This window comes from Parasteatoda tepidariorum, chromosome 5 (genome assembly GCF_043381705.1).
Source record: "Parasteatoda tepidariorum isolate YZ-2023 chromosome 5, CAS_Ptep_4.0, whole genome shotgun sequence".
Classification (NCBI taxonomy): Eukaryota; Metazoa; Arthropoda; class Arachnida; order Araneae; family Theridiidae; genus Parasteatoda; species Parasteatoda tepidariorum.
The window spans coordinates 88,479,229-88,487,512 of NC_092208.1; positions in this window are offsets into that span (position 1 = coordinate 88,479,229).

Here is an 8,284-nt window from a genome sequence, read left to right on the forward strand (position 1 = left end):
GTAAAAGGGGTTTTGGACAGGACGGTTTAAACCGTGGATTAATCCACTCTGTCCTAAACCTTGCCAACCCTGAATGATCGGAGCTTCACGTTTCAGGACTCAATCTTACTGGTTTGGGGAGGTGACTTGAAATATGCTTATTTATTACTGCAGACAAAATTTTGAGTTACGTAATCAGACACAAAAACTTACTTTCTCTGAATAAATATGCTATTTTTCCACTGATTCGGATTTCTGACCAACAAAATATAGGCTTAGCCGACAATTTAGGGTCCCAATAGTTTCGCCAGACACTCCAAAGTTTAGACCCCATGCCTTAATGTTAATTTTACTTTTAGCGTATTTCGTTACATCTCAAAATTTTTTTAGGTGAATTGAAACATTTGCACATAAATTTAAAAAATTCTTTTACTCAAAGATAATTCCTCGCAAAAAATAAACGTTAATAAATATTTGTAATTATTTTATTTAATAATGGTCTAAAAAATGCTGAATTGTTAGCCATGCAATTTTTTGTTTTATTTTCAAGAATATTATTTTGCATGGCAAAATACTGAATTAGGGCGAAATCGGTTGACTAGTTCCTGACAAATTGAATTAAAAAAAGTCAGATATTTAAAGTTCGATTTATCAGGAACTATTTGACCAATTATGCTAAAAATTTGTATTTTGTCTTGTAAAATTACATTCTTTGAAATGTTAAAAAAAATTTAAATACTTTACAATTCAACACTTTTTTGAATAAGATAAAAATATTCACTCAAAGTTACTTTTTGAATGGACATACGAATTTTTTTAATTGTGTGCAAAAATTTTTCAACTTGCTTAAATAGTTCTCGAGATTTAGCGAAATACGCAAAAAGTTAAATTAACGTTAAGTGGTCTAAACTATGGGGACCACATTTCCCAGATTGCGGCGACCTCCTATATTTTTGAGATCAGAAATCCGAATCCATAAAAAAAAAGTATGTTTGTTTATTCAGAGAAAGTACGTTTTATGTCTGATTTTGTAACCATATATCGTCTGCACTTATTAATTAGTATATTTGGTCACCCATTCGAGCCATTAAGAATGAGTCATAGAACGTGAAGATCCCGTCATTAGATCAAAAGTTATTCAGGGTGTTCTGTTTTTGTGCACTGTAGATATATTATTCAAATTGATGAAATATTTCTTAATTTACAAACTAAAATAAAGATGCTTTTTTATTTACCTAACTTAAAATTTTAACTGTCAAATACAGAACATTACATAGGAAATGAGATTAATTACCGGAATAAATTTGTAACATTAATTTTAAACTGTTAAATTTTAAAAAGCAAACAAATATGCCTTCATTTTTACTAGGCATACATTAAAAATTATTTCTGAAAAATATCTGTGCATATGTAATTGGAAAAATTAATATTATTCATCTCTAAATTAAAATTTATTTTGTTGTATGTATTATTTTTAAACATCCCTTAATAGTTTTCAACTCAAAAAGGGTTTTGGGTTTTATTGTTACCAATTCAGTGTAATTATGTTTAACATAACAAAATCGAAAAACTTTCTATATTCTTGCATTCACGCTATGTTAGAATCAAACATCGAGATTTGTATTCGCGCGATTTTAAAATCAAACATCGAGATTTATATTCACACAATTTTGAGATGAAATGTCGAGATTCATATTCACACAATTTAAATAAATAAAATAAAATCGCGTATTTATTAAAACGTTAACATTTTGTGGATAAATGTTCCCATACACTTTCTTTTTCTTGCTCAAATTTCAAGTATTTTTTCAATTATTTAAAAAGTGTTTTAACGCAAAAAATTTTTAGATTTCTATTTTCAGCTTTTTTTTTTTTTTTTTTAAACAAAACTCATCCCTGTGGTGGTATGAATCAATATAGAGTTCTAATAAAGATTGAACATTTAAAAAAAAAAAAGAATCAGTGATTTTCAAAATTTGGTTCGCAAAAATGAGGTGTTGACGGAAGGATTGAAACTAGTAATTACATGTGTTAATCAATGCGTTCGGAAAGCTTTTTTAGTTGAGATTTTGTGTTCACTTATTTTTTTTTCATTTTATCTAACTCTGGAGGAAGCTGTACAGCTGGAGAAACCTTTGCTACGAAACTTTTTTTACCTCTTGTTAAGCCAAGGCAAAGAATATTCGCCAAAAATTCGACTTCTGCCACACAAGTTTATAGGGCGGCTCTATTCAATCATCAACAGATCGTAATTTAGATCTGAACTAGCTATCCATCTCCAATTCAGTACCCCCAGAAGCATAATTTGTTATGAGAACATGGAGGACTTTGTGACCTGACAGATTTAGCGTGCATCATTCACCATTTAGTACATGGGGAGTCTTCGACCTAAAGGGAGCTGAACTATGTTCTCACGAACATGAGTTCAGCGCCCTGTCAACCAGGCTATTCCGGCCGACACTCTTACCTACATTAGTAAATTAAAGTATCGGAAAAGGTGAACTCAAGTAAACTTAGACTGAACTATAATGTTTTAAATGTTGAAGCCTTTTTTTTTCAAAATGTAAGCAAACTATGGCACGATTACTTAAGATTTCTTTGTGTCTAAGTAATTCCAGTAGTCAAAGTTGTCCTTAAATTCTCTCTCTAAAAAAAAGAAAGAGGAAAGTGTCCTTAAATGTCTTTAATTATTAAACATTTTAATAAATATCCTGAATTTTTTTTTGATTTTCCTCATTTTTGTTGTAGTTAACAGGAAGAATAAAAATTATTTATCTAAAAAAAGAATTGAAGAAATTTAAAAATTATGTTATATGTCATGAAACAAAGTGAATAGCAAAATGAATGACGCAGTCTTCATAGCGCGTCAAGTACTATATTAATCTATTTTCAGCGTTAGAGACAATTAATTACCCTTGATTTGATGGCACAAAAGCATTCGATGTGGGAGCTCTCATCTCTATTTCATACTCTACTGTTTTTCAATTACTGTTAATCCTCGTATTCTGCTACTACTTAACGATTTTTCAGATTAAGACAATTTCTTCCCTTTTTTGTAAAAAAAAAAAGAAGGCAAAAAATACATTTTTGCGTAATTTCAAAAGAAAAAAAATCAATTTTCTTAAAACTATTACCAATTATATAACTGCGAACCCATGTTAGCATTGTTCATATTAGAGAATCAGCATCTTCAAATTGTCCTTAAATTTGGAGGCAATATTGTCCCTAATTTTCATATTTTGGACTTCCAACCCTGTAATTAACGTAATTTGTTTGCATTTTGACTTCTAAAAAATTTTGCGGGATGTTAAACTTCAGGTTTACTCTGGGAGCTCACTTTTTCCATAATAGAAATATTAAGTTATCTACGGAGGTGAAATAATATTCGCCATGTTTGTCTAAAACAGCAAAAATGGTTTTAAAAAAAATACACAATAAAAAGAAGAAGAAGAAAAAAAAATTAAGTGTAAAGGAATATTTCCTTAGCTTGATTTGGATATTCGCTTTTTCTCGAACGTCAACTGACGTAAAGAGAATTGTAACAGATTAATGTCGTAAATGGTGGTAAAGTATTTTGATGACCGAGGCTGAATCTTTTGGGGGTTGATATAATTAAGTCGGATATATAACGTTAATGTTTAATGGAAGATGATGGAAATCTATACTCTTTCATCAAGTTAATTACGTCATGAGAAGAATCTTTGCTTTACTAGAGGGAAATTAACAGCTTTAAAATGATTCGAAGCAGTAAAGAATTTTGGTAAAAGTTCATTTTATAAGAAGGAAATAGATTTGGTTTATGAAGAGTGCTTTTAACTTTTAGTACAACTTTAAAAATCTTATATTGGACATGTAACTATTTTTTAAAGACTATTTTAGTTATTTTTTTAAGGATTATACTGTGGGTGATACGATTTTATTTTGGCCCAATTTTTTCAATCAAAATAGTATATATTTACACGTAGTCGAACCCCACTATGGTGTACGGTCCGCGGACCCAACTATAAATCCACTATAAATGATAGTTCACTATACCCGAAATCTTTGAAAGAGTATATTTTAGCATATAAAAGTAGTATTGTTGGAAATACTGATTGCAGTAGTACATTGCGCAAAATAGAAAAGATATCAACCTGAATAACTTTCGTTCTACTGATCGGATTCTCACGTACTAAGTGCTAATCTTAATGGTTCGTAAGGGGGACTTCAAATATCTGGAATTTGGAAATTGTGGTTTTAATAGTTTAGTCAGGAGAGCGACTGAAAGTTTGGCCCCCTTAATGTCAATTTCACTTTTTGCGTTTTTGGTCATATCTTTAAAACGAATTGAGCAATTTAAAAAAAGAATTTCACCCAGTCAAGAAACTCGTTTACCCAAAGATAATTTCAAGAAAAAACTAATTTTTAATATTTACTTAATATTTTTTATTATTTAATTTAATACTGGACAAAAAAATTTTCAATTATGAGTCATAATTCTTTTTGTGCCATATTAATCTACTTATTTATTACTTAATCAATTGTTTTCATATAGTAGAGGCTGAGAAAAATTAAAATTAATTATTTTTAAAATAATAATTTGGTGACAGTAAAAAAATATTGAAATGGAGCGATTAATGTCTAAATTTGGTTGACTTACAATGCAATTACGCAAGTCTTACGCTATAGCGTAAATTTCATTCATGATTTTTCCTTGTTTTGATTCGATATTGTACTTTTTATTTTTTTTTTTAATAATAAAATACGATGTTTCTTTTTAAGTTGTCTGCTAATTTATATTTAATTTAGTAAAGATATTTGAATGAAATATTATATTTAACGAATGTAGAGTTTTATAAAAACACATTTTTGATAGAATGCAGTTATGCATCTGCTTTTTTTTTAAATTTATGCATTTAAGTTTTTAATTTATGCATTCTACAATTGATTCATTTTTAGCTATGTGCATAGTATGCATTTAATAGGAATAATTTATTTATCAATTATTTAAGTAATATTTTAATAACTTAACAATAAAAATGTAAACGTAGATACTAGTTATGTAAAAGGTATCTTTATATCGTCCCGTACCAAACTTTTGTGACTTCAACAACGATTATCTTAAAAATTGTTGATATTTTTTAAAGGTCACTACAAAGAGCATAAAGATACTGAACATGAAGAGCTGACGAATAAGTAGCCAAGCTTTTTAAGCTCTTAAAGTATCTCAATACCTTATATGTTGCTCTAACATCTTAATTTTAAAATCAAATTTTCAATTACCTGGACATGTGGGATTCATAGAACTATTCAGCCAATTATTTCATTATATTTACCCTTTCTTTATGCTCCCACATAAATTTTTCCGATAATGTGTTAAAACATTTTGTTTAATTTTTATTAGTACTTAAAGTTTTTCTTTAAATTAACACTCGTTTTAAATAATTGGCAAATTTTTTTTTTTGAGTTTCAGAACTATAGCTCAGTTAGCTGATAAGAAATAAAGAACATTTTCCATATTAAAATTACTCAGTGCAAAACGTCTGACTGCTCGTATTAATAAAGTGCACTCTTTTCTCTAAGAATAAACAAACAAATAATTTATTTATTGACTTTACTGTTTCTTATTTGTTTTGTTTGTGAAAAGTAAATGCATATTAGTGAAACTTAAAAAACCACAACCGTTTGCTTTGTTTTTAAATGAGCAAATTCGAACCTTAATTTTATTTTGACGTATTACATATTACACCGTTAACTTTAAGAAAGCAGCTCTTTTAAAAAAAGATGTTGAAATAATGCTCTTATGTTAATTTTTTTTTCAACTTTAGCACAATTCACAAGATATTATAATAGTAAAAAAAAAAATTTTTATCAGGAAAATGCTTTATTTTTGTTAAGCAGCAAATACTAAAAATTGAAATTTGTAAAAAGATTCCAAGCCGTGTTATTTTTGAAATCATAATCTGATTTGAAATATGGAATAAAATAATACGTAATGTTTGAACTTATTTTGATTAAAAAAAATGCGCAACGAGAGGGTTAACATACTTTTTACAGATAGTAGGAATACAAATTATTCCTATATTTCGTCATAAGAGGATAAAAATGATATTGCTCGAAGGAACCTATTTAATAATTCCATTTCGAAAATTGAAATATGTTTGGGCGAAACATATTATTGCTTCAAAGCTAAAACGAGAAACAATTTAGCTATTATTATTTATTTAAGCTTTTTTCACAAATTTGATGATATTTGCATCAAAGATAAGGTTATGCTTTGGAAGCCCCGTTTACTATCATACTATAAATGCATTAAATTTTGCAACTTTAATTTATTTTAAGCAAATAATTTACTAATTTTAAGGGAATAAGGATGTAAAAATAAACTTTATCGAAGTAAGCCTAAAGTATAGCCTACAATATATCTGGAATAAAATTTGGAATCGATAAATAAAAAATACATTTTCAAATAATTTTGAGTAGGACGGAAACGTTAACTTGTGTGAAATAACTGTCTCTTTAACTATTTAAATTTGGTTCTGGGTGACATTCTATTTTCTCATTCCACTTTTGAAACTTTTTTAGATCCTTAAAAAATGTTATTAAGGCTATCAGTAAAAAATAAAAATTGTATTTCTTTGATTTTTTTAGACAGTTGTGACTAACTATTTTTCAATCTAAGAATTTTTGCCTTTATCTTACAAAAAATTTATTTTAATCTTGGGTAAATTAATTTAATATATACTGTGTAACTAAATGAATAATTCCAAGTAACTGAAGTGAAACGATAAAAACTTCGTTGATTTAAAAGATAATCGATGATAATAAAAGTAGACATGTTTTGAGCTGCTAAAGTTTAATGTAACAAGTCATTCCCGCTTGACGAGTCTTGAGAATGGGAGCCTATATTTAAACGCTCGAAACATGTCGATTTTTAAATCCATCTTAGAATTTTTGAAGCCAATGAAATTATTATCAATTATACTGCTTTATATTTTGGTTTTGATCATTAATTTGGTAAGAATTTTATGCTCGTAAAAGTAAACATCGGTATTTTAATAATTCAACAGGGTTCATGTGGTCCTTAAAAATTATGAGAACCGTAGCATCAATATTGTAACAATGAAGTACAATCCTCTTAACTTGCGGATTGCAAGTAAGGACGATTGTACGACATTTACATATCGTTTGATTACTTGTAATCAAGACATATAATCGAGATTACATGTAATCATATATTTTGATTACTTGTTATTGCAATTATAAATAATTGATTACTATAATTGATTAATGTAATCATGACTACAGTTGTAATTAAAATTATGAATCTTTGCAATCATGATTATGAGTAATTGATTACTGCAATTCGTTACTGTAAACCTGATTACAGTTGTGATCATGATTGCGAGTAATTGATTACTGTTATTGACTGTAATCGAAAAGTACATTTCATCTCGACTCTGATGTAAACAGAGATCATGATTACTATTAATAGTAATTATGTGTCATCTCGATTACATAGCAATTGCGCAAATGATTACATAGCAGTTATTTTCTGTTATTAATCATAGTTAAATCATACTCTGCTATTAATCGTAGTGATTGACACCCAACTTAGCACAGATGTCTAAGAATTAGAAAAACAATATAGAAAAAAAAATTAAGGTAAAATAATTACTGTAGTAAAATAAAACCCAGTTTTCCCCACGCAACCGTTTCTTTCAGTGAAAGTTCAAATGTTATTAGTCCCATATTACTCGGAAGTCATTAGTTAGATTTATTTTATTTTCTGACGTAAATATTAATTATCGCTTCTTAATGTGCTTGGCTTTTAATAAATCAATTTTCGAAAGGTTTATAAAACTATAACTAAATTATTATTAACTAAGGGAATAACGAAACAATCTGCAACATTTAAAATAATATTTTCTTAATTTAAAACAATGGAATATCGACACGTAAAAAAAATGAAGTACCCTATAAATCGCTTAAAAGAGAAAGCACGGACTACAGTTTCTAAATTCCGGAGTCTTGGCAATTATTTGACCTCTCGTATCCATCCTCATTTAATTAGTGAAGTTTAGACTTAGTCCTCTAATCGGATTATCAACCCTTACAAAGCAATACTCAGTCAGTGGATAAACGAATAGTTTTCGAACAGCTTTGAATTGTATCCGCAATTATTGATTCGCTTTTTAAATGCTGACTCCAAAAGACTAGATAATCACTGAAATAATATGTTGTCCTTTCATGAATTAAATTAGTCTATAGATATAAAGATGCTTGTTTGGCTTGTTTCTCAAATATTAATCTATACACTATATAA